This window comes from Calliopsis andreniformis, chromosome 2 (assembly GCF_051401765.1).
Source record: "Calliopsis andreniformis isolate RMS-2024a chromosome 2, iyCalAndr_principal, whole genome shotgun sequence".
Taxonomy (NCBI): domain Eukaryota; kingdom Metazoa; phylum Arthropoda; class Insecta; order Hymenoptera; family Andrenidae; genus Calliopsis; species Calliopsis andreniformis.
In genome coordinates this window covers 1785356-1810682 of record NC_135063.1, presented here as the reverse complement: position 1 = coordinate 1810682, position 25327 = coordinate 1785356, and the positions used below count along the sequence as shown (strand labels likewise).

Here is a 25327-nt window from a genome sequence, read left to right as displayed (position 1 = left end):
GTTCAATTCATCGAAGCGAAATAAATGGATGATTTCTATCGTAGAACCGTAATACCGTTACTTAATTCAAGCAATTAAACGCCTAAAAATGCGATAATCACGCCAACATCAATACCTTGTGAAATTTCAAGCTTACAAGAAATTTACACAGAATTCAGTTTATGAGCAAATAGCACGCATTCATAACGTCGGAAATAAGGACAGAGTATAAAAATATTAATAGACACAACTTTCAGGGTTGAATCTACACTTCTGAATCGATGGACATTTGCTAAAAATCTATCCGTAAATTTGTTTATAACATTGAAAATTAATATTACTTTTTTTTATCACACAAACGTATACAGTTCGTTGAGTAGAGGAAATGTTTGAAAGGAAGCATATATTGCAAACGAACCGTTTAATCAGGAAAAACTGTTAAAGATTTGACATCCGTTTAACTGTGTAGGAGTCACAAATAGGAGTATAGTTTTACTACCACTCTACCACGCGGTTATCTCCACCCCAACAGTGAGGTTCGGCTCAATGGTTCGCACAGAAGGCCTAACAAGGTGCATTGACACTGACCTAATACATCTAATTCGAGTAATTTTTGTTTCTTTCCAATACTTCGAATATGATATGGCAAAATTAATAATCATGATTTATAGGATTATATACAGGGTGTCCCAGAACTGGTGGTGCAAGCGCAAAGGGGGTATTTCTAATGAAAAAATATGCGATGAAAAAATAAAACGGAAATATTAAATAACATTTCTTGATCAGGAAACTCGGTAGAGTTACGCGCCAAGTACTTGAAAAAAGGAAAGAAAAATCAGCGTAAGACGAAGTCTCCTTTCTACTAGCCTCAAGCAGCCGATTTTCAGTATGTAAAAAACCGTGTAGAAAACGTTTTTTGAGATCGGGGTGAAAATGCTAGGTAGGAGGCATGGGCAGCTGCGGGTTGGAAAATCGGTCCACAGGAGGCTGAGATAGAAAGGAAAAAAATTTCGTCTTCGTGGGACAAATTTACTGGCCGAAAACAAATCTAAAGACCCATTCTTCTTCAAGTTTAACGCATTTCAATTTTTTCGAATTCGGGACAATCCAGAACCAAACCCACTGAAAGGATTCAACAAAAAATAAAAATTATTTCATTGGCAGCTATTTAACTAATTAATTTTTATCTCTAGCCAGAGTTCATACAGCAACGGCTGTTCGATATATTTCGATATTTTTAGCATGTTGGGATTTGGATCGACCCAAAATAAATCCTCTCGGATGGATATTGCAAAAGAATGAAGATTGTTTAACTGTTAGCCAATTAATTATTTAATAACATCGAACTCTTGGTAGATTTTCTACATCAACCGCTTTCGACATATTTTGATATTTTAAGTATTTTCGGATTCGGACGACATTAAATTGATCCTCTCGGATTGATCTTACAAAACAATGAAAATTGTTTTATTGTTAACTAATTAATCAATCCCACCAAAAAACATTAAACATACAAAAGTAGTCATAACCTTTCCAAAAATTTTGCGCTATTTGAATTCATGAAATCATATCTGTTTTAACTGCAGGAGTACTATATTAGATTGCAGTGAGCTATATTATTGGAGTTAGGTAAGCTATAATACTAATAATAATAAAAAGCATTGATATGTAAAAACGTTCGTCATAAACATTTGCTCTACTGCATGGTACCGCAATTAAAACAGTAGTTTTTAATTAATTTTCCTTTGTCTTTTGCAAAAGGGCCCGCCAAGTAGCATCTCAGGTTTAATTTTTTAATTTGTCACTAGCTCCTGGAATAGTGCTTATTTTACAAATTTTTCAAAACGCATAGTAAACTATTCGCCAATTTACTTGTAACTCATTGATTCCACCGATTTCAATGATTAACCAACTTATAAATACAATGCAGCATCTTATAAATTAAAATTATGCGCATTATCTATGATTTCATAAATTTAAATGACGCAACATTTTTTAAAGTTTATGGCTATCTTTGTATGCTCCATAACCACCTTAAGTACTTTGCATTTTTAATGTTTTTATGGTGGGATATTGTATTCCGACTTCGAGAAAATAGACTTTGAATTTAAGCGAAGACAAGTGTACCAAAGTACAGTTTTAGCCATTTGAGAGGTAAACGGAGAAAGGGGAATGCTTCTAGCGTACTGTAATCGTACTGACAGTCAATGGTCAGGCCATAAGTGTTCTCCTTACCCCACATACCAAAACTGTACTTCTATACACTTGTACTCGACAATAATTCAAACTCAGTTTTCTCGAGAACGAAGCACAATCTCACAAAATTTTGGTTTACATTTTAGACTTACTTTTTCATGTAGAATCACTAACTTTCCACTTGCACTATCAGTTTTTGGACACTCTGTATAATCATAATATATTTACTCACCAATTCGATGTTTAAATTTTTTATCTTCTGTTGTTTTATCTTATTTTTCGGAACACTTTCCATTAAGCACAGATGCACTCTTAATTGTAACAAATGCACTAATAATGAAAACGCTCTAAGTAACACTAATAGCGAAACTTTAATAACTAAGATTTGATATGATTCTTTCTCGATAACAGTCGTGTTAGAACTGCTGCCCCTTAAAACAGTGTCCCCACATTTAATTCCGCTTTTCCCTTTCCAGGACCTTACTCTCCCTATCAAATTTGAAATATCCCACGAAGTTCATGTTTCCACCAATGGATTCTTACTTCCCCCTCTACGGGGTAACATCTACCGTAAATTCACCGCCTTCAACTTTGATCAAGCGGCACGGGTGCGACGAACGTATTTTTGAAGGGGGAGGAAAGTTTAGATAACGCTATCGGTAATCGTCTCGAGTTGGCACGAAGTTTATGATATGCCAATTAGGTATTGAGGCTAGAAGAAACTCCGAATTCTCCGTCACTGAAAAGAGTTTAGAGTTCTTCTGGTAATACAGGGTATCCCAGAACTGGTGGTATAAGCGAAAAACTAGTAATTCTACATAAAAAAATAAGTCGAAAATGTAAAATATAATTTTTCGACATCGTGCTTCATTTTCGAGAAAATTGACTTCGAATTATGGTCGGATGCCAGTGTACGGAAGTACAATCTTGAGTGCTTGAAAGGAAATCCCACTAGACACTAAAATAGCAAATAGATTGACTTTTGTTATGTTTATGTACTAAAATTTATAGTTTTTGTTGTAAAATTAGAAGTGGATGAATACTTATTACACGTATATTTTACGCCAATTTTTGGAAATTTGTTAATACTTTCATAATAATTATTATGTACATTTATTCTAGAGAAATACATTTGTTCTAGGGATTTTTAAGAATACGCATGTATGTTTTTATTAAGATATTTTTGTAATAAACAAAATTCTCAAAATGTTTGTTCAAGTTGATTATTGCACAAATACTTTTTACGCTCACTGTACTATGTCTCCAGTTTCGTGTCATTGCCTTAGAGGAATACAATAATTGTCAACGTTCATACTATGCTTTGAAAAAACCGGTTCTCGTCCGATCACCGAAGTCAAGCAGCATTGGGCGCGGTCAGTACTTGGATGGGTGACCGCCTGGGAACACCGCGTGATGTTGACATTTTTTTTCTTTTGTTTTTTAAATAAGTGATACTAGCAATTGCATTGATTAATTACTTATCATTATTCATTTGCTTTGAATGTGTTTATATTCATTGTTGTTTTTACTGTTATTTAAATAGAGGTTGAGAGAGTATCAGACAAGCAAAATGGGTTGGGCAGTTCTTTAAATTAGCAGTTGAGTAAGTGCAGAAACTACTGAAATATACGACAACTGACATTTGAGAATTAGTTATTTAAAACTCTATGTATATGTTAGCGTCAATGTATTTTTGAGAGAGAATTTCCAAAGGATGGCCAAAAGATGGCCAAAGGATGGCCAAAGGATGGCCAAAGGATGGCCAAAGGATGGCCAAAGGATGGCCAAAGGATGGCCAAAGGATGGCCAAAGGATGGCCAAAGGATGGCCAAAGGATGGCCAAATGATGGCTAATCTTTGATGGATTTATAATAGGGACTTAGCCTGTTCGTAGTTGAATGGGGGTGCAGGAGACTAAACAGTCCTGTTGGCGTCCGATGGCTGATGGCTAAATTAGGCCTCCCAGTTATCGGGTGTCGTGTGACTGTTTGGAAGAAGAGTGAGTGTTTAGAGAAGACAAGTGGCTCGGCGCCGTATTGCCAAAGAATAAGAATATTGTTCCTAAAGGATCTGGCCATGAAGTAGGGAAGGCTATGCCTTTTGGTAAAAGAACTGTAATGAACTCCACGGCACTTACCCCAGAAATTTCGACTCACATAGTTCTTGACATATAAATCTACATTTATGAATTGTTCAACCATCTTGACAATGCGACTGAGTATTTACATTAGCTGCTTTGAGGATAATGGAAGTAGAAAAGAAATCATTTTTATTAGTTCTATGGATCATTGACCATATCTGAAGGGCTATTATTGTCTTTAAGTAAAATAACAGAAAAAATTGTAAGGGAAAATCAGGATTGGCGTGATGAGTAGCCATAAGACAACACTTTGCAGGCGTTTACGCATCAGCAAAACTACATGCGGTTTATTCTTGGGTTTTACCCGTCACGACGACTGCTCGTACCAAGAATGATTCTTCGATCGTCTTTTTAGCCGTGAGGACGCCTTCGTCAATATCGCCCTTTCCTGTGTTTATGGTAACCCTAGAGGTACCCACTTGACCGTCGATAGAGAAAGCACGTTGATGAAAAGCACATGCCCTATTCGAGCATTCGTTGACTTCGAATTTTCTCACTGTCGTATCGAAAAGGCATTATTTGTAGTATTAAGACTGATACCGTATCGCTATTATCGATACCAGTTTATGCGTTTTGGTTTGATATGGAGGTACATACATATACCAAAGATGAAGGTGCTGAAAGTATCGATATCCTTTTTATGCTTACATAAAAGTATCGATACCTGTTTTATTAAACTTGCAAAAAAGTGACGATAGTATATAATAGACAATAATATAGAATGGAAGTAGGAGAATTTGACAAGAGATAGACCACAATTGTAAAGAGAAAAGTTGAGTGGTACGATTATTCTACGAGTCCACTTATGTCATAAGTGCAACGATGCATCCGAAAAGTACAAATGCACTTTTTTCAATGGAATCGCATATTTTTTTGTATTCATATCGAAGCATTTTGAGAAAATAAAGTATTAGGATACGATGTTTAAAAAATCAGCTCTTAGTGAGATATCTCACACTGTTCATAAGACGTTCACTTATAACAGTTTCAATGTGGCAATTATTTATACTTGAACAATATAGCTAATTCGTTCTTTCAGTTCTTTCATAGAAACACATGGACATGAATACACTTCATTTTTGAGATAACCCCATAAAAAGAACTCAGAGTTCAATCCGAGGAACATGGTATCCAAAACGTGGTATTATGCGTTTTAAATCATCTGTTAGAACAAGCTAGTAGGTTCCGTCTGTAAGTGTTACATTAATATCAACATATTATGACTTTTAAAAATGTAAGATATTTCAGGGAATACTGATTTCTTAGACATTGTACCCCAATATTTTTTACACAAAATGTCTCATGGAGATGGTTTTGTAATTAAAAAAAAGAGTGCACTTGCATTTTTTAAATGTATTATTATATTTATGTAAAAACTTAAATTGTACAAAAGCGAACCTATAGCATCCAATTTTCCTCTTTAGTTTTCTTCTCTCTTACCAAATTCGATCAATTAATGGTCGAATTGACTTGTTCGCCTCATAACCCGTCCCAATTGCGTGACATCCTGTATAAGTAAATTGTCTAACTGTTTCAAAAATGCTGGATAGGATACATACATAAATGCAAATCCTTATAAACGTATAACATCATGCTTTCTTAATCTTTATTATTCTATTATTATCTCATTTCGATGAAATTATCCCTTCATTTCTTTTTACCCTCACCTTAGATACGACAAGAATAAATAATCAATAGACTACGCATTCATGTTCCACTTCTTTAACTGGGTTCATAAAACTATGAATTTACATAAACATGTGTAAATTACTCATGAACGTATAAATAGGCTTAAAAAGTTTAAATTATAACGAGATATTATAAGTACTTTAATTCTACAAAAGAAATTTGTACCTATATTAAAATAAATTCAAACGTATAATCTATATATTACAAACTCACGAAAAAAATGTCATAAATCAAAAATCTTAATTTTTCATTTAATTGTGTGGAGAGTCGTACATAGAATACATAAAGGACAATTCGAGCCTATACTTCTTGTCTACAGTTTCCTTAATATTCGAAAACTGTACACCATCCTATAGCCCAATTTCGATCCTGGAACAAAGATCAGGAAGCACATTTGGCAATCCAACCTACTGAAGTATCGCTTACATCCCTCGAATTTTCTTCAAGCGTCAACTTTCGGACACTCAAGCTAGATGAGATTCTACTACCGGTTTCTTTTGTTCAAAATCTTAAGATTGCAAACTTTAAAGTCATTTTTCAAGGTGTTCCTATCTGATTTTTAAGTTAGAAATGATATAAATTAATTCGTTTTGACAAGATCTTTCCAATGATACACCTACATATGTATGTAAACCGATCTACACACTCCTAGGTCAGTTCACATATTATAGACTTAATAAGAATTCAACTAATTTATGAATACTTTATATTAATGAGTAGTTCTTGAGGCGTACTTACGTACATATAAGAAACTTGCTTATTCTTGTCACTCTTCTTATATTGCAGTTCAAATTTTTAATATTTTGTTCTAAGTCTTTTTGCCGTAAAACAGCAACACATCTCACGGCATGGAATTAATTATTCTTATACATGTACGTATCTACAAGTATTAATTTCCATGCTTCTTGCAAAAACTTGTGCATCTCTTTTGTAGTTTTTAGTTATAAAACGTTAAAAGATTTGAGTTTAAAACATTTGAAAATGTTTTAACTCTTGCTAAAGTCAACGCAGGGTCATTTTTTACCTCGTGTCAGCTTCGCGCGCTAGCAATTCCAAACAGTCGACTTTCCGAGGGTTAATAACACGCGCAGCGTACCTACTTTTGAATCGTTATCTACCTAGTAGATCTAGTCATTTAGGGTACACGTTTCTGTATATGATATACTGATATCTCTCTTAAAATGTTTAACCATATTCGTTAATAATTCGACCTATACGGTGAATTTAATCAACACCATTTACAGGCATTACAACCCAGACAATCACTGATGCGCCATCTTCTTATACCATTGACTTTATGTAATTTCGTCGATATTCTTTTCCAATTCAACATGTAACATACGTTTTGACATTGACAATACATTTGTAAATATCACTTTCGACCGCAGTTGTGTTCATTTTAAATGGGTTTTTACAAAATCAATATTAGTTCATCTATTCTTTTCATCGAACGGTTTCTTCCATGCAACTCGTTCCATTAAATCAAATTCACTTAAACGGCTTCGAACTACGGTTTTAAATCTATTTACCTCGCAATCAGACAAGCGGTGTATTTCTGTCATTTCTAGCGTCTATTTTTCCAGATCTTATTTTTGAAATAACATCTAACGTGTTGTGATGCTTAATATATTGCACAGTTATACAAACCACAGCAAATATTTTCAGATCCTTAAAAATCTTCCTGTATGTTTTTCCGGCTTTGAGAAACAATTCTATCCGACCACGTTATTCTGGTGTAATTTTCTTTCGACGTATACTAATAAAAGTTGTTTACAACGTTGATATATCGACGTAGGTCGCTACTACCACCATAGATGTAAGTAATTGTGCGTCTTGAAAACAGTAACTCAGGACAAAATAAACATAAATGACCCTGAATTCTTGAATTGAAGAAGACTTTGTTGATAGATCATAACAGAAGGTTCAAACGCTGTAAAAATATAGGTAATTTAGATATTTCTGCAAGCTAATCTAGCAAGCTATATGCTATTCGGAAACTAAAATACGACTTGTATGTAAGTAAATGACTGCCAGTATATATTTATAACCTTGACTATTGCACTTTAATTACACGCGGCCTAATAGTTCTAAAAGATCATCCAAGTTTGCTGATGTAGCACCACTGATTTTAATTAATAATGGGTTTGAAATCCGATAGCTCTTTCAAAACTAATGTTCTCGTTGATTTGAGATATCTACTGTTCTCAATGATTTAAGAAGTTCTCTTTAATGCTTTCCGATCTAACCTCTGAATTTTGACTTTGATCAACTCTTTGAATCATTACATCTGCAAACCCCCATTACTTCCTACACTGACCACTGATTAGTTAACTTCGTTAACAGTTACTAATCAATCAGTAGGTTCGAGGTCATCATCGCGTCCCATCTGTTTTACCCTTCATGTTCTTTTTTCGAAGAAGAAGGGGAACGATACCTACATCCTAGAAGGGATAGATTAAACCTTGATAGCAACAGCAATTTTATCTAGGTGATACACTTGCTGTATGTCAATTTCTGAGATTGACGGACAAGTATTTACTATTATTTACTATTTACAAATCCCACGGACAAGTATTTGCTCTGGAGGGCGCAACACTTAAATATGAATGTTAGGAATCCAGTCATTGATTATTTGGCATCGGCAGCATTTCCCATCTAAATGCGATCGGCAAGAACGTGGTTCGAAACGTGTGAAAACCTAAGACCAAGACCAAGATTATCTTTCAAGTGACCGCGTGCACCACACCATAAGTTTATAACAGGGTATAGTCAACAGCTGGATATAGTGATTGCAGTAAAACAACAGGGTATCAGTGCTTCCTAAAAAGCCTAAAAACCAACATATTAATCATGAAGTCCGTAATTCAAAAATAACAGATGTCTCATCCGTATCATAAAGCTGTGTTAGTGACAGAGATAATATTCTTAAGTTTAACCCTTATCACTCCAAGAATATTATAGCATTCTTGCCAACTAACTCTATTAAATAAACCAACAGCAGTACTACCGGTTGAACAACAACAAACAACAGATTTTTAAGTAAATAGTATATTTTAAGGCTGTAAGTAAGTAATTCGCAGACTTATGACACTTTTCACCGTATTCAATGTGATCTCTAGTTATCATACTTTCCGCATTTCTGACTGAATTTCAACTGCAAAGTACGCGACTTTCATTGGATTTCTCTACAAGTACACTTTATAGTAAGGAAAACAACGACCCAAACACTTGCACCAACTTTCAATGGTTTCTGCCACAGAATTTGAACGCAATTTCTCCCTAACACCTAACACCCTTACCCTCTGTCCATGCCATTTACGTAACTTATATGTGCAACAGCTACCGTAAAAAGTGATGGAAGTATTTTTAGGTAGTAACACGCCCAACAAACTCAAAATTCGCTCCGATATAACCAGTTGGCGACGATACGCATTCAAAACGGAGCCTGTACCACCAACTACTCTCGCGATATGTACTGGGATTCCTTACTGGCAGAGCGAATTTCGACGTCAGTACGAGGTAGTATGCGAGGAGAAAACGGAAGGATGTGAACGTAGCCCGCTGTATAGGAAGCAGAGGATCAGAAACGTGACATATCGAAGTCACGTGCCGTGCATTCATAGCTCGTAGCTTTTCATTTATCCCATATAATGGAGCAATAGCGGACTACGAGGTGACACGTGCCAATACTACTCAAGCGTATTCGCAGCTGAGGGAAACAAAAGATAAGATAGAAATGGAACGACTACCTATAACTAATTAGCGGAGCATAAAACTGCATATCGATTATATGTATGTGTGTACATGATTTCATTTCCTACAAGTGGCATTGCCTACAATCAAGTAATTATTATCTAATCCCTTTTTCGAGGTTCTATCTATTGCAGTACTTCCTCAGTTGTTCTCTTAATTAATTGTAACATTTTGACTCCTTTTAATACATTTAGTGTAGTAACAAAAAGGCAAACCTTTGTTCTTGTTCGATTTGCAAATTTTGTATCACACCGCGGATGTCGCGTACCACCGACCAACTTAATTTTGGGTTGCTAGTTCTAATCGAATAAACCTCGCTAGAGTTCACGTCTCTATTTTGTGTTTCATTGTGCTATGAACGACTCGAACAATTCCAATGATTCTGACTGACTGCACGATTCGGACGACACGAAAGATTTTGATTTGGTTCCGCGTCCACTTCCTCCTCCACTTTCATCCCCCAAACGCTCGAATTTGGAGGTGTTACCGATTTCGAGCGTGATAATAAGACTCGACATTGATTGGTCTTCGACCCAAAGAAGAAAGATCTTCTTGGTCACCCTGGACAGGGGGAGAGGACCCCCGCCATGGTGTCTTCGCAAGAATGATGGAGGAAACATCTGGCTCAGGTTGAAGACCACGAAAATTAGGGAGGAAGAAAGGGAACTCCGGATTAGGGCGACAAGACTGGGCGAATTTCTTATAGGCGTTTAATGACCATGCTGTCCTCCGAATGAGCAGCAAACCTTGATATCCGTATCGAGATTGGTCCTAAATAGCGTTACCGACCGCGACGTAAATTTTTGTAATAAACTTTGAATGAGTATTGCCAAGAAAAAGACACCGCTGGACAAAGTCTGGAATTACCTTGTAATAAATTTGCCATATGTGGATTTCGAAACGATGAGTTAACGAAAAGAGGCAAGATTTCCACATCTGGCAACGATAAAAATATACTATCGCTTCGTCGAACGAAACAGTCCTGGCGTGGACACACTTGACCCATGTATTGACTTCTCAGTTCAAACACGCTTGATGCCTTCTACACATAGCCTTACACAAATTATTTCATTTTTTACCAATACCTTCAGAGATTCTACCTATTCGTAAACAAAATGAAGTTTTTGAACTACTAAACATTGTAAAATTCCCAATGATTGAATTTAAAACAAATCTCAGTTTATTTATATTAATAGATGTACTTGTGTACACATCTGAAAGAAAGCATAATAAACGACTATAAAGGAAACTATTTGCAATAGTTTTTTGCGTAATTAAAACTCTTAACGAGAGACACAAAATAACTCAAGCGTTCACACGACACTAAAATATTCTCCTACGTCTGAACACTCTATCGAATATACAAATTCCTAACATTTTTATTTAGAAAACTGTCGTATTTCTCTCAACGAATTCCTGGAGGAGTAAGTAGAAATGCAACTCATAATTCAGCAACAACAGATTATGATGGAACGCGGTTTCACAAAATTGCACGTATAATACGAGGCGTGTAATCTGCTTCTTCATTCAACAGATGTTCGGTACGAAACGCCTAACTAGACCGGTAGGAAAATACTACTTTCCTCAGCGCAACTTTCTACTGCGATTCACAACTCTCGTTTATCCCGACGTTTACCTCGTGGAGCAAGCCAGGCTCGATTCTTCTCGCGCGGAAAAGGATTCCAGAGCAAACGAGCCAATGCCTCTCCGTGAACGCCGACGAACCTTCCTCCTGCAATTATTTCGTCGTTTGTATTCCGTTAACAATTTTTCCATGCCGCTCGAATGAAAGCGACATTACCGTGCAATTAAATTCCGTTTAATTAAAGCGCTCCTCCTGTATCGCTATTTACTATGTTTCAACTGGTAACGCAAGAATAAAGGACGCGGCTACTATAACAGCCGACAAATATTGTCGAGAAAGTCGAGGACATAATTTACAGTTGCATCTGTGACGCGTATTTCATGCGCCCAGTGCATAAAATGCGAATAGTTCAACTGTATAACGACGCGATTAAAGGACGCAGACTTCGACGTAGAAACTGGAAATGCTAGCAATATTACGAGCTTGGTGCGAACGTTCTGCACGAAGAAGCAATGAAACGACATCGCGTTTCTTTGAAACCTGGTAAGACTGTAACTCTGGAATTATTTGGGTTAAAATACGTCATATTAGAGAAACTTTATTCTCCACATGATAGGTAAAGGAAGAGAGTCAAAAATTGTTATGGTTCAGTTATGTGTGGTTCACCAGGTAACAATTTCTAAAGCCATGATTATACAAGGTGATCTTATTGCTAGGAGACTCAAAGACAATGCTGCTCTATTGTGACCCAAGAGGCTCACAGTGCTCTTATGCGCTTGAAAATCGTCAGGTTCTATACTGCATTCACTGGGAGAACGCAGTTGCCGGTTGACGAGTTTTCGTACCCTTTGCGCAGTTCACGCCTACGCTCATTAGTTATTGGCTCTGTCACTCCCGAGCACATCCCTACCCATGAACCCCTTGTTGGGCCCTTGGAGGTCCTACCATTTCTAAAGAAAGTCACTTCTTCAAGTGTTAGCGCATAAACGGTGTGAAAGAAATTTTGAGCAAGCAAACGATATTCTTTTAGATTTTAGTTTTCTCCGAAAGTATTAATGCGGCTCTGTTAGCAAATAAAAATCTTCTTGAATATCGTCTCTGTCGACCGAAAACGTACTGGTACTAGTCAGAATTCTTACTGCGTTACAATACCATAAACGACCCTAGATTTCCCGTGTCATAAACTACCTGGTCGCATCGAACATTTTGTAGGAAATCCAGGAAACAGTTCTACCGTTGCTGTTTCTTTATAATCAAATAAGCTGTGGATTCTTATACATTGATATCTCAATAAATATTGTTTCTTAATAGATAGAAACATTTGTTTCATTTGGACACTAGGTATACAGAGTAGAAAGAAGCAAGGCGTGTCCTTTTAGGCTCTTGAATCCTTCACCAATCTCAGTGGAAAAGTCAGTCAGGGCAATGGAAGCCATCTGCGTGAAACGACTGCGTTCTCTCAGTGAACGCAGTATATATACAAACACAGTATTCCCGCTTTGACGTTTTTGTGGCAGCACTGACTTTGAGTCTCCGAGAGAGAGGATAACCCTGTGCAAGAGGATACACCTAACTTACACATTCTGATTAACTTTTGTATTTGTTGACAATTTTTTGCGTAAAAAGTGATTTTGGCATGGGGCCAGACTCTAGCTCTATTCAAAGTCTGTTCCAAGTAGAAGAAACAATAGAATAAGATTGGAGACTACTTAACAAGCTCTATTATGCTACGATACGATCTTTTTCACACGTGTATTGATGAACTTCTAAGGTACAATCGCTCTATTTCTTTAGCGGAACCCAAAAATACTTTCTATAAACTGCTCCGTAATGAAGTAGAAGAGCAAAATGCAACTATTGATAGCCAAAAATTCATTAGAAGGTCATCATTTTGCTGGTTTCGAATTTATTTAAAATACAAAACTTTGAAATATACAGTTCTTGTTCATTTTCGTAAAACTGAATTGTATTAAAGAATTTTTATCTCGGAAACTATTCATTATAGGATTCAAATGCCTCAACTTCTATTTTAATTGCAAAAGATTGGCATTTCTGAATAAATCTTTGTTTGGCTGAAAAATTCTTCGAAAAACATTAAAAATTATAAATAGATTCTTATTTTCCAAATACGATATAAAGATCACATTTTTAAAAATTTAAAAAGATGCTATTCTACTCTTAGAAATGTTTTCTTTAACCCTTGTATCAATAACCAAAATTATTGTACTTTAAAGAGAATGGGAAAAGGGACATAAGAACTTACTTTATCCTTATTGACATAAGGTAAGCTTATCTATAGGATGGTACAAGGCTTATTAAAGTCACAGTAGCTTGCTAAAGGTATTAATCGGGCTCCATGAGAAGTCCACTGAAAAGCATTGCCCCTAATGCTTTCCAGGGGACTTCTTCTGAGATATATAGTACGTACTGGTGCACCTCGTTTCAGATACTCGAGCTCCGCAAGTTCACTATGACGGTTGGCTGATCATACGACTAATATCTTATATTATTTCAATAGAACTTAAAGAGAAAATCGATAAGGTTTAAAGCCGAGTGGAGGATGTCTTTTATACCAGCAGACGATTTTTATTATCTCACTCTTAACCAATGACACTGGTTTTTGTAATAATCAGACGAGTCTTACAAGAGATACCACCAACACCTGAAATCTGTGCCAGGTTTCACAAACTCTTTTCATTATACGTTGAAAAGATAATATTAAGTTAACATTCAAATCTTTGAAACACCTTCACTAATAAAAACAGTTGTCTTTCAGGATCATACAACTTTTATATACATAGAATATAGAATATTCAGCTACAGGTGGGGGAAATTTAAGGAGTAATTTCTCTTAATAATTCAAGAATCAAATTACTAATTATAAACTTTAAAGAATGTATTGACCAGCATAGCCACTGATGTACAGGGATATTCACTGCTCCACCCAGTTGACGTGGGATTCTATAACTTGATCTATATAATCGCTATGATAATCATTGCTCTCCATAATTTAGTGCCTGCTACAAGTTTCGTACTAACAATAGTACCATTCGATTCGAAGAATTTCAAGTGGATTTTATCACTTGTAAAATGCTTGTAAGTAAGAAATGAAGGCTCAACCTCAATTTCGCTTTTCTTAATTTTCGCCCTACTTTGACGTTTAGAATTAGTACTTAAATATTCCTTTACCTGTAACCTGTATGTGTTTATACATGTGTATATATATACAAATTTTTTAATCGACGCAAAGCTTAGAAATTCATCAAATATATTGTAAATTTGTAAATCACAATTAGCTGCATGAAATCATGAGGGATCAAATAACAGACTGATACAGACATGTATCTAGTATTTTAGGTCTATATATATAGTTTAATCGTGCCCCTGTCAGACTATTAATCATCAATCAAAGACACTTGCTTGTTTAGCTGAACAATTAAAAAATTCAGAAGAATATGTTTCAGATGATATTGACCTTATAACCCGCATCGCTGTTGACATTTAAATGCTTCATTAAATCGGTAGATTTTTATATGTACTTCTTAGGGAAATATTCTTATAATCTAGTTGTAGCTGTGCTCTTATCGAAAAGTATACCTATGTATATCTTATGGTCTGCAGTCTTCTGCTATTCTATCATAGTCAATTATAAGTGGTCCAATCAGATGCACAACTCTTATTCCTTGAGTCTTATGCTCACACTCCTCCCTGTTTTTTTTTATGAAGACTTTTTCACATAAATACGATATTTTATCGTTAATCAGACTATGTAATTTAAGTACGTCATCATACAATGACAAATTTAAGAAAAAATAAAATTTGCAGATTTAAATAATACGTAAATATAATAGCTGTTGCATATTTGAACTTTAAATAAGATATCAGACATCATTAATACTAGGTAGTAATTAGACTAGGTAGACGTAATTTCATTCAACGAGTCGTACACATCCACAGAATGCATGCATATACACCCGTAACTTTAAAGCTCCAAAGCTGCAAAGCTACAGTAGTTGCACGAAGCTCAATTCGCACTAAATCGTGTCCACTATAACTACGGTTCAACACGTTCACACCTTCACACCTGTTTGATCTAATGGCTCAAAAATTAATGAAAATATTGGGCATTGGCATAAACATCTTGAAATAGGTATTATTTATATGAATAACGCATAACTGAATACATATATTTACATACAATTTTATGAGTTTGAATAGCTCCAGAGTGATAATGTTATCAACATTCAAAGATTTTTTAGTTAACTGTGCTTATAGAGTTTTGTTGGCCAAATGAGAACTCGTGAGTTCTTTGAAGCTTCCTCACTCTCGTTTCCATTGTCAGAGGAATTATGTGATGTTAAAGAGATTACCATGATAGACTAGCATCTCTGCTGCAAAGCTTTAACACGACGTACGTATTAGTCGCTAATATGAATAATTAATAGATCAAAGGTACAGTTGGGAGAGGAGATAAATGAATGAAGGACTTCACCGCTAGACAATAAAGTGGGATGAAATAAAGAATACTAATAATAATTTGAGACACTTTTACAAGCTAGATTATAAATTATTGGTGGCGAAAATACTGTCAAAGAACGCGTACAAAATAACAAGAACTTGCATGTATACTGAGTAACGTTTGATTTTTTAATTAAAGGAAATCTCTATACAATCGAGTACGAAATATAAAATAATGTTTAACTAAACAAACAAGCATTACCAGACATATGTGTATAACGGTGTATATGAATCTGTTTCCTTATTTTGTCTATAGCATATTATGTAAAAGTATTCTAGGTTAACATCCTGTATATCGCATCGTGCATTTTACAAGATTTATTTTATATGATATTAAAATGAGAAGGTAACATTTTTTGGCAACGCTATTCTCCCACGAATTTAAATTACTTACACGATAAAAAGGACGTCGCGTCAATAACACAATAACGACGAGAACAATGAACTCCTTCCAACACAATGAACAGTTTTCACAATTGCACCGCTGAATTTCGAGAATCTGAACTCTCCCACAGGAGTGTGAATAGAAGCGAGATCTTGTGTATTGCGCAATTGAGGTTCAGAGAGACGCAGTGGAACGCTCCCGCGATTGGTGAGACTAAAAAATGAGAGTTGAAGTTAATGAGAAGAGTTGTGTACACGTCTCATAATCAGTCTCTGAAGCTTGGAGAAAGATACTCTGCCTCTGGATTCTGTAATAACAGTACTAAACAACCGTCGTGAATTCAGAGAAGAGTTCAGATGTAATCTAAAACACATTCATAAATTCTCAAGTTACCTTGGTTCTTTATTGCAGTTTTACATTAATAAATCAATTTCATCTTGAAAATACTCCTCCTCACCTATAAACTACTGACAACATGTTTTCTATTTCATGTTCCAAAGTGAAGGAGCTGAACCTATGTAAGTTTTACTTAACGCGTTGACTTCCACGTTACATTCACGAAGAATACTAGCATATTGATAGCGATTTTATCGGTAAGAAAAATTGATTTTAATTCAGTTTCATACGCATTCTAAAATGTTCCCCGTTTTCTATCTTAGTAACTGTCCTTATAATTTTTCATTGGTATCATTTATAATCGTATAAGTTAATCTTAATCACAGGCATACCAAAATTATCAACCACATACGGTTAATATGTCAATAAAGGTCTTAGTAAAGACCCTATTTTCCCCGAAATGCTTTAAATTACATTTTTAATACGCTAGCTGCTTTATGAAAATGTCTACCAGAACATTCAGCAGGGTGAGTCGTTTAACTATTTCACCAAAATTTATTTGTAAGCTATTTGTTGTGTAAGACAATGTTTCAAACGAAAGTTGTTTGTTATCAAGAGAAGTATGTACTGCAATAATTAGTTTTTTACTATTTGGTTTTTTAGTCATGATATGAAGGTTACCTTAAATATTTCAACCATAATGCATTACATTTAACTATGCGATTTGAAGAAATACCAAATGCTGAATGAAAAAATATTAAATATACATATGCTTTATTTAATTTTTAATACAAATAATGTTCAACATGTTGCCCAAAGTTTAATCATCCTTCACTGGAGAATATCTAAAAAATTACTAATTTCTAACTCTGAAATTAATACATAAATATTATTTGTAAGTGAAAGTGTCAACTTCTTTATCAAATTTACTAATAGTACTTCTATATAAAAGCAGTTTCAAAAATTAAAAAATTGAAGAAATTCTAAAGACGCTTTTAAAATAGCAACTAGAATTGCTTGTATAGTAAATAGTAACTATTAAGAAGCACTTTATAGACTACCTTTGTTTGCTACATTTTCGTTATGCAAAGAGTTACTCGTAGTTTAAACTGTTCACATTCTTCGTAACGAAGAAGATATAACATCGTGGACGTTCATTAACAGTCTTATTATACATTTAACAGACGTGGAACTTAGCTCATAATATCTACAATGATAAAAACGCCATAAGAATATACAATTTTCTCAAGACAACTTATTTCAAAGTACCTATAATTTGGCAGAGAATATGAATAAGCCATAATCGTAACTATTTCTTTAAAGTTGATATTTTGAAAAATTGTCTGCAAAGGTGGATTCGTCGTTGAAAAATACATAATCTTTCCATCGAAGCCATTTTTCTACATGCAACAGTTTTCATGATATCAAATCAAATAAGTTTTCTTGCTTATTTAACATACTTTAACATAAACGTCAACCGATACAAAATACACGTTCACCTAGATAACACACATCTATTTTATGTTCATTTTATATCTGAACGTCTTAGGACATAACTTGAACGTCTTAAAAAAATCCAACAGCGTATGTATTAAATACTTTCGAAATTCACGTTCTAAAGACACTATATGAACGTCTTAAAGACACGCCTTTGGACGACTTAAAGACGTCTACTTTTTGTCTGAACGTCTTATAGGCGTAATTTTGACGTCTTTAAAACGTCTTATGAATGTTTTTTAAGATGTCCTAAAGACATACTGACCTGTAACTTCAGCCGTCTTAGAGACGTCTTTTGAACATTTTTAAGACTTACTGGATGTCTTTAAGACGTTTTTAAGGCGTCTGTATGTTATATGGGGAATATTTCAATTACTTTACAAACTTGCAAAGCTTCATCAAAATTAGAAAATGACATTTAAAGATGATACTTTATTAGTTCATAGAAACAGCTACACAAATACTGATCAAATTTGCTTTCGAGAACTGAATTATATGTTGCATTTTGTAAACTTATCACTTTTCTGAATATTCCCGCCGTTACTCTGTCTCTCGAATCAGTATATTTTATAGGAGCTCCAAGAAATATCTAAAAATTTGTATTTAAACAATATAACGATGAAAAAAATGTTTCAAGTAAAGAGATATTTTTATTTAACAGTTTTCACTAGAAATATTGATAAAGACGAACAAAAGACAAGATATTATCTATACTTATTGCTTCCTTATAATAATTCTCAAAGTAATAATTACAGCATAATCCAAATCTGATGTAGTCTGCGAGGTGAACGCGGAGTTTTCTGAATTCTTACGACTATGAAATTGTTAAATTATTATTTAATAAATTGTATCCTAAACATACGTTCAACTTCTCATATAGAATATCTGTGAACTTCTCATATATTCTATAATACAATGTGTGAATTTTTTGCTTCTGAAGCAATATCTTAAAGTTAGTAGCACAATTTAAGCCAAAGATAATTTAAAATAACGTAATAGTACGCGCAACAAACACATTGAAAGATCTACACGTTCCGTCTACTCCAGAAACTGATGTACGTCTGAAGTGTTCTGAACACATTGTTGACGGTATGTGTTGAATGTACATGTTTACGTATGTCACCTAAATGACGACGATTCGCACTCCCGTCAATAATGTATTAAGATGCTCGCGAAAATAAAGTCCATGTGCAACTGTATTGTACAAATGAGACGAGTTACACTTCTTGATTTAATTGTAGTGCATATCAACTGTGCTTTTTTCTATAAGTATTTCAAATTTCTAATATAAAAGATGAATTGTCCATAAGGAATAAGCGATTCTAAAATGATCAGTGATTATTCGTAAAGATCTTCCTATTTGACTTTAGAAGCTCATCCTTATCCTCTTTCTATGTTCCTATGCCCTAGCCATTAATCCTTTCAAAGCTCTCTTTCATACGATATTTACTCGTTGTAGCCCTGTAATGCACCTTCCTGCATTATTTCAGAAAGTGACGTATTGCGTTCAATTCTTTCACAGTTGTCGCATTCTACATCGTACGAAAGACATTGAGGCAGCAGGTACGACTTATTTAGGCAAGTTCCATGCAGCAGAGGCGGGATTCTGGAGAGACGAGGATGCTCGTATGAATATTGCAACTGCACGTGCTAGAACGCAAAGATATATGTACGAGAGACTAGAGCGTGTGCGTTCGCGTGATGGTGAACGTGAATATGCGGCACGGAGCGGCGCAGCGAGTGTGAGCACGTTGTGTAGCACGTATACTCATACGTAGAAATCATATCTCGTCTTTACATGCTCGGTGCAGACAATATAATACCGTGTGGGCAACGTCAGGTTAACCGTTACCTCGATCCTCTGGTTCTACCTATCCTAGACACAAACCCGAACAATCTACGCTTTTCCCCTTTTCCTGTAAGCCACTTCCACCTATTTCCCTCGTTCCTCTGAATTTTCCTTATCCACCTGGCGCCGTTCATTCCGATTTTCTCTATCTATGCTATGGTAGAGGTATTAAATCTATTAATAGTATTTATTCTATGTCTTCATTAACAATTCACGCGTATATTCCATTACGCGTGATCCCCACTAACAGTATCGGTTTCGTTTAATACATGTATGTATGTATTACGGTATTCAACCTTCATGGAAAGGGATACCATCATCCGCCATAGATGAACAAGAACAGCATCTAAGCAAGTTTGAAATATGCAAATAAGATTTATCTTATGGGATGAACGAAACTTTAAACAAACCATTTTTAAATGCAGTACAATGAGATAATTAGCATTTATATGAGCTTTACAAAGAGCTTCTTCATATTGAAGTTATTATACATTTTTGTTAAGGTATATTTACATGTAGCTGTAAGAAGAGTGACACATTTAATACATTTAATCAAAGGCACTTGTTGTAGAAGAATTGTATGTTAAAAATGTATTCACTACCTTTCTAACATTTCCGGTCTTTTACTTGTTTTAGGACACTAATTTATTACATTTTAGTAAATTAATCGTCAGTTTAATGTATCCTACATTTATAATACTTTGAGTAATGTACAATCTTTTGTTCATTAATATTTCAATGTAAACAAGTTTAATGTAATGCTGTTATCGTTGCCGAGTAGTTTTAACTGTAATTATTATTTACAAATAATGAATATTTTAATTTCAATTACAGTAAAGACTCCTATGTCCGAACTAATAGAGAGACAAAAGTGGCCTGATAATAGAAAAATCGCATTCTTTTGTTTAAATTTCATTTATTTAAGTAAAAATGAACAAAACTGATAATTTATTTCAATGTTTAAGAATCCCATATCCTTTTAGTTAATAAATCGCATAGGCGTGTAATTTTCAATATTACGTTTCTCTTTTTTAATGTCTGAGATTGTAGATTTTCGTACACCATATAGTGTTGTCAATTTCGTTAAACTTTCGTCACTTTCTGGATCCTTCAACAATTAAAACTAAAGATTTCGGTTTGTTATCATTATGATACGTACTCTGTCAGTTTCACGTTGAATTATCATGATTATCATAGGAAAATATGTATTATATTGTATATAAACATCGCTGTTCACATAACAGAACATCCAGATAATAGAACTTCGGAAATTAGGATATTTGGCCAATAGGAGTTTGGATACAGGAGTCTCTACTGTATTAATTGATGTCTATACATCAATTTGATGTCTATTGATGTATATACTACTTCATAACCACTGTATTTTTAATGTGTTTCAAATTTACAAGTAGAACTTACATAGACTTATAAGGAATGGTATACCTACTGAAATTAATTTTACAAAATTTAATGAAACTTTAATGTGTGACGTTACACTTTGTTTTAATTAATGTTGTATCCTAAACTAAACGAGTTTTGTAAATGCTGGTATGTTCCGAAAGTATTCGTAACTTTAACTGACAAGCGATTTACATACAGACACATAGTACATATCACTTCTACGTAGTGCGCACACCCCGAATAGTTACAATTTGTGAATAAATTGTATATGGATTTCTCATATAAATTATAACTAAAATCATATTAATCTATTCGTGCGTAAGCTCACAAGCACAATGTAATTAAAAACGATACACTCGCTAGATGCAGTAATACTTCAATTTATAACTTTAAATACGAATGAATAATCTCACGCGGGAAAGTCCTTGAAACTTGCGAATACCTGAGATTTACATTTTAATTTACCTCAAGTAACGAATGCAGCCTTCTTTCTCGCAGAGAATTAACGTTGATACCCCCACGACTACAGCTACGATTAAACACAGCTATGCAGCAAGTAGCGAAATCAATTCAAACAACCGGAATCCCTTATCTCCCAGGAGCGTTGTGATTTCTCATTGTTCGAGATAATAACGCGACTGCGATGAAAAATTGGAAAAGCACAACGGAAGGCTGATGCTGACACGTTGTGGAATTTCTAATGAATTGTAGACGTTTAGTGTTTTAGTGAAGGATGCGGATAGATAAAATACGAACCATTGAAACGGACGTACGGCTAACCGGAAAGTGATTTATCACTTTGTTAAGTTGTTACATGGAAAGAACTTCGGCGTCAGAGTTTTTCTCGACTACACTTGTAGGTATATCTTACGGAAACATGTAACAACAGTCTACAACGACAGTCGTATTTGATTTATTTTAACAATCTATAGAAGAAATATTATGGTTCTTTCTGATAATATGGTTATACTTTAGCTATTATTTAAAATTCAAACTTCCGTTTTACCAACATTGCAAGATCATATACTGTTATAATACATTTTCTTTGAATTATATTGTACATGTAATTATAATTATTTATTTAACTTGTAAATTATTTTTTTTAATAAACATTTTAATTCCATGAATATTTTAATTCACTGTCCTTTTTTCAAAGAAAAGCTGCTTCCTCTGCTAAGCTTTTTTTAAATAATGTTAAGTAGTAGTATTGTTTCGTTAGCAAAACAACATCTGATCCATAAGCACATTCTAACTTTTTATTAGTTATAAACAAAATACAGTAATACCCCGATTGAAGCTGGCTGAATATGACTTCAATATTTTGTAACTCTTAGTTATGTACATTAATTTTCATTAAAATATATAATTTTCATTAGCTTATTTTAAACTTGATTCGTACTGATCTCTTGCATTATTCCGATAAAAGTGATAGACATGAGTATTCTGACAAGCGATGACTGATTTTAACGATTTTATTATTTTACTGACAATTAATGTCAAATTTCATATCATTTTAATTACAATATTGGGAATCCATTAATATCACTCTCATAATATGTATTACTATGCAGAACAAGAAATTTCAATTACCTAATAATGTGTTTGCTGTAATATCTTCCACTGAAACATGTGAAATTGTGAAATTACATTTTGTATTCAAGCTTAAGTTCTTATATATTTCATCATTTGGTAAAAACCAAACGGTGAGTAACTTTTCTGCAAATAATTTTCCTATAATTAATAGGTAGCGAATAATAATTAATAGGTTTTATGAATAACCATTAAAGTTTGCCATATTGTTTAAACTTCACTTTTTATAACTTTTTATATTTCATAGTTGAACACATTCCAAGAAGATCAAAACACTCACGTGATACAAATACTAAAAACACTTTGAAATTGTCAGCGCTTAACGTAAATAATTCTAGTACATTTGTTTTTACGGTATACACCAGTACCTACTCCACAACTGAATCACAGTCTTAATGGATTCCTAATGAAATCTATTGAAATATAGAAACACTTATTAATAAGCTAAGATAAATGTTCCAGTAGTCAGCTATGTCCCAATACATAAACACTAACATTAATTTTATTCAATTTTAAAAATGAATAAAATGTAAATGTCAATTTACAAAATGTAACAGAAATTTTAGATTCCGTGATGAAATAATAGCTTCGAGACTAATCGTTTAAAAATTTTATTTTAAAAATTAAACATTCACTTTCTGTTATTTGTTTTAATACCCATGTTAAATTACTTAACATTTTTAAAACAAACTACAAATGCGTTTAAAGAAAGATTATCCTTTTTACTCAAGTAAATGAAACAAGATCACAAGAAAAAAATCAGACAAATACAGGAGATGTTTACGTCAATTGTGACGAATTTTAAAGTTACAAGTTCTTTCCCTAGATTGACAGATCATGCCGAAACATTTTAACTACATAAAACTCACAATACAATATTTATAAATCTGTCCACTTACTTGGCTTGTAAGTTTTTCCACAGATTGAAAGTAAATTTAATGATTAATAGTTTCATTCAGTGAAAGAAATGCGTACAAGGTGACATCTTTTTACTTTCTTTTTACTCAATTTTTAAAACAAAGTTTTCAAACAAACTGATCTCGAAACTTTATTGTAATGCCACATATATGTACTTACATATATGGTAATACAAGTCAATATGTTAAGTTGTTGGTAACCCAATATTTTGACATCCTAGTGAGCAGTCACATTTCGAGAAGGCAAAATTCAAATAGAAAGATACATATGTATTTTCTACACACATGAATTCTTAAAATTCACGAATTACACATGGACCCGACAAGAGTCTTCATTGCCATCTACATGTCAACATTTTTAGCAACCTTCGCAGAATGGTAATCCATTTTTTTCTAAGAGCAGCAAATTTTACTGAATATTTAAGTTATGCAATTCATTTATATATTTACCTATAAACAAATGTATTATACAAGGTGTTATCGAACTGATGGTACAAAACAAAGGGGAGTGAAAAAATAATCGAAAATGTGGACTGACATTTTTTCGTATTAAGCTTCATTATCAAATAAATCCATGTTGAAGATTCGTCACATATACATACCTATACTTACACATGATCGTACATACATGTACTTAAAGGATGTCACTATGCTATTCATATTGCTATTCCGGTTCATCACATTAGACAATACACATTGAAATAAAATTATTATGTAAAGGAACATTTCTTTATTAACAAGATTCGTTTATGAGGAGAGAGCAAGACAAAACAAGAAAAAAGACAACATCCTGGAAATGTCTATAGAAGCAGGGCACAATTATGATGGCAAAAAACTGGGAGACATTTTCAACAATATTTTAATTAATAAAAACACTCTTGTCCACAGAATAATTTTATTCCTATATTTATCCCCTATTATCCAATGTAATAAATCGGGACGACAATATGAGCAGCACAGTGATATCTTTCAAGTAGATGTAAGTACGACCATGAGCAGATGTACGCTCATCTTCGAATCTTCAACATCGACTTATTTGAAAACGAAGCTACGTACGAAAAAATATCACTCTACATTTTCGATTTATCCTTTCATGCAGATTCAACCCCTCTGGCTTGTACCATCAGTTCAGTAACACCCTGTATAGGTGTTATTTATGTATCCGACGCAGAGATCGACAGTTCGTTCCAACAGGATATCTGACATTAGACTATCACGCAAGAAACTTTGACTACGATCTGGTGGAAAATCCTCCGGTTTCATAGTGGCAGTCGTGCCGCGGAGTCTTCTATGCGACGACCGCGTGGTCGATGACCCAGAGGATGTACTAACGGATCGTGCTGTGCCGGTGAATCGAGAACCCGCGAAGGCAACCTGCTCGTAAATGTCTTCGAAAAACATGATAAACTATGTCTGGCTGTCGAGACTAAAATCCGCCTGCTACGCTTCCTCCAAAGAGCTTTAATTTTATCGTAAAAATGACTGGCGAATG

At 34.2% G+C, this 25327-nt stretch overlaps 1 long non-coding RNA gene and 1 pseudogene across 1 annotated transcript in view; one reads left to right on the top strand and one right to left on the bottom strand.

The window, feature by feature from the left end:
- LOC143188303 (uncharacterized) overlaps positions 1 to 25327 on the bottom strand; it is a 65486-nt gene that overhangs the window by 32600 nt on the left and 7559 nt on the right. The gene's annotated exons all lie outside the window — the stretch shown is intronic.
- On the top strand, positions 3477 to 3597 carry LOC143188557 (5S ribosomal RNA; annotated as a pseudogene).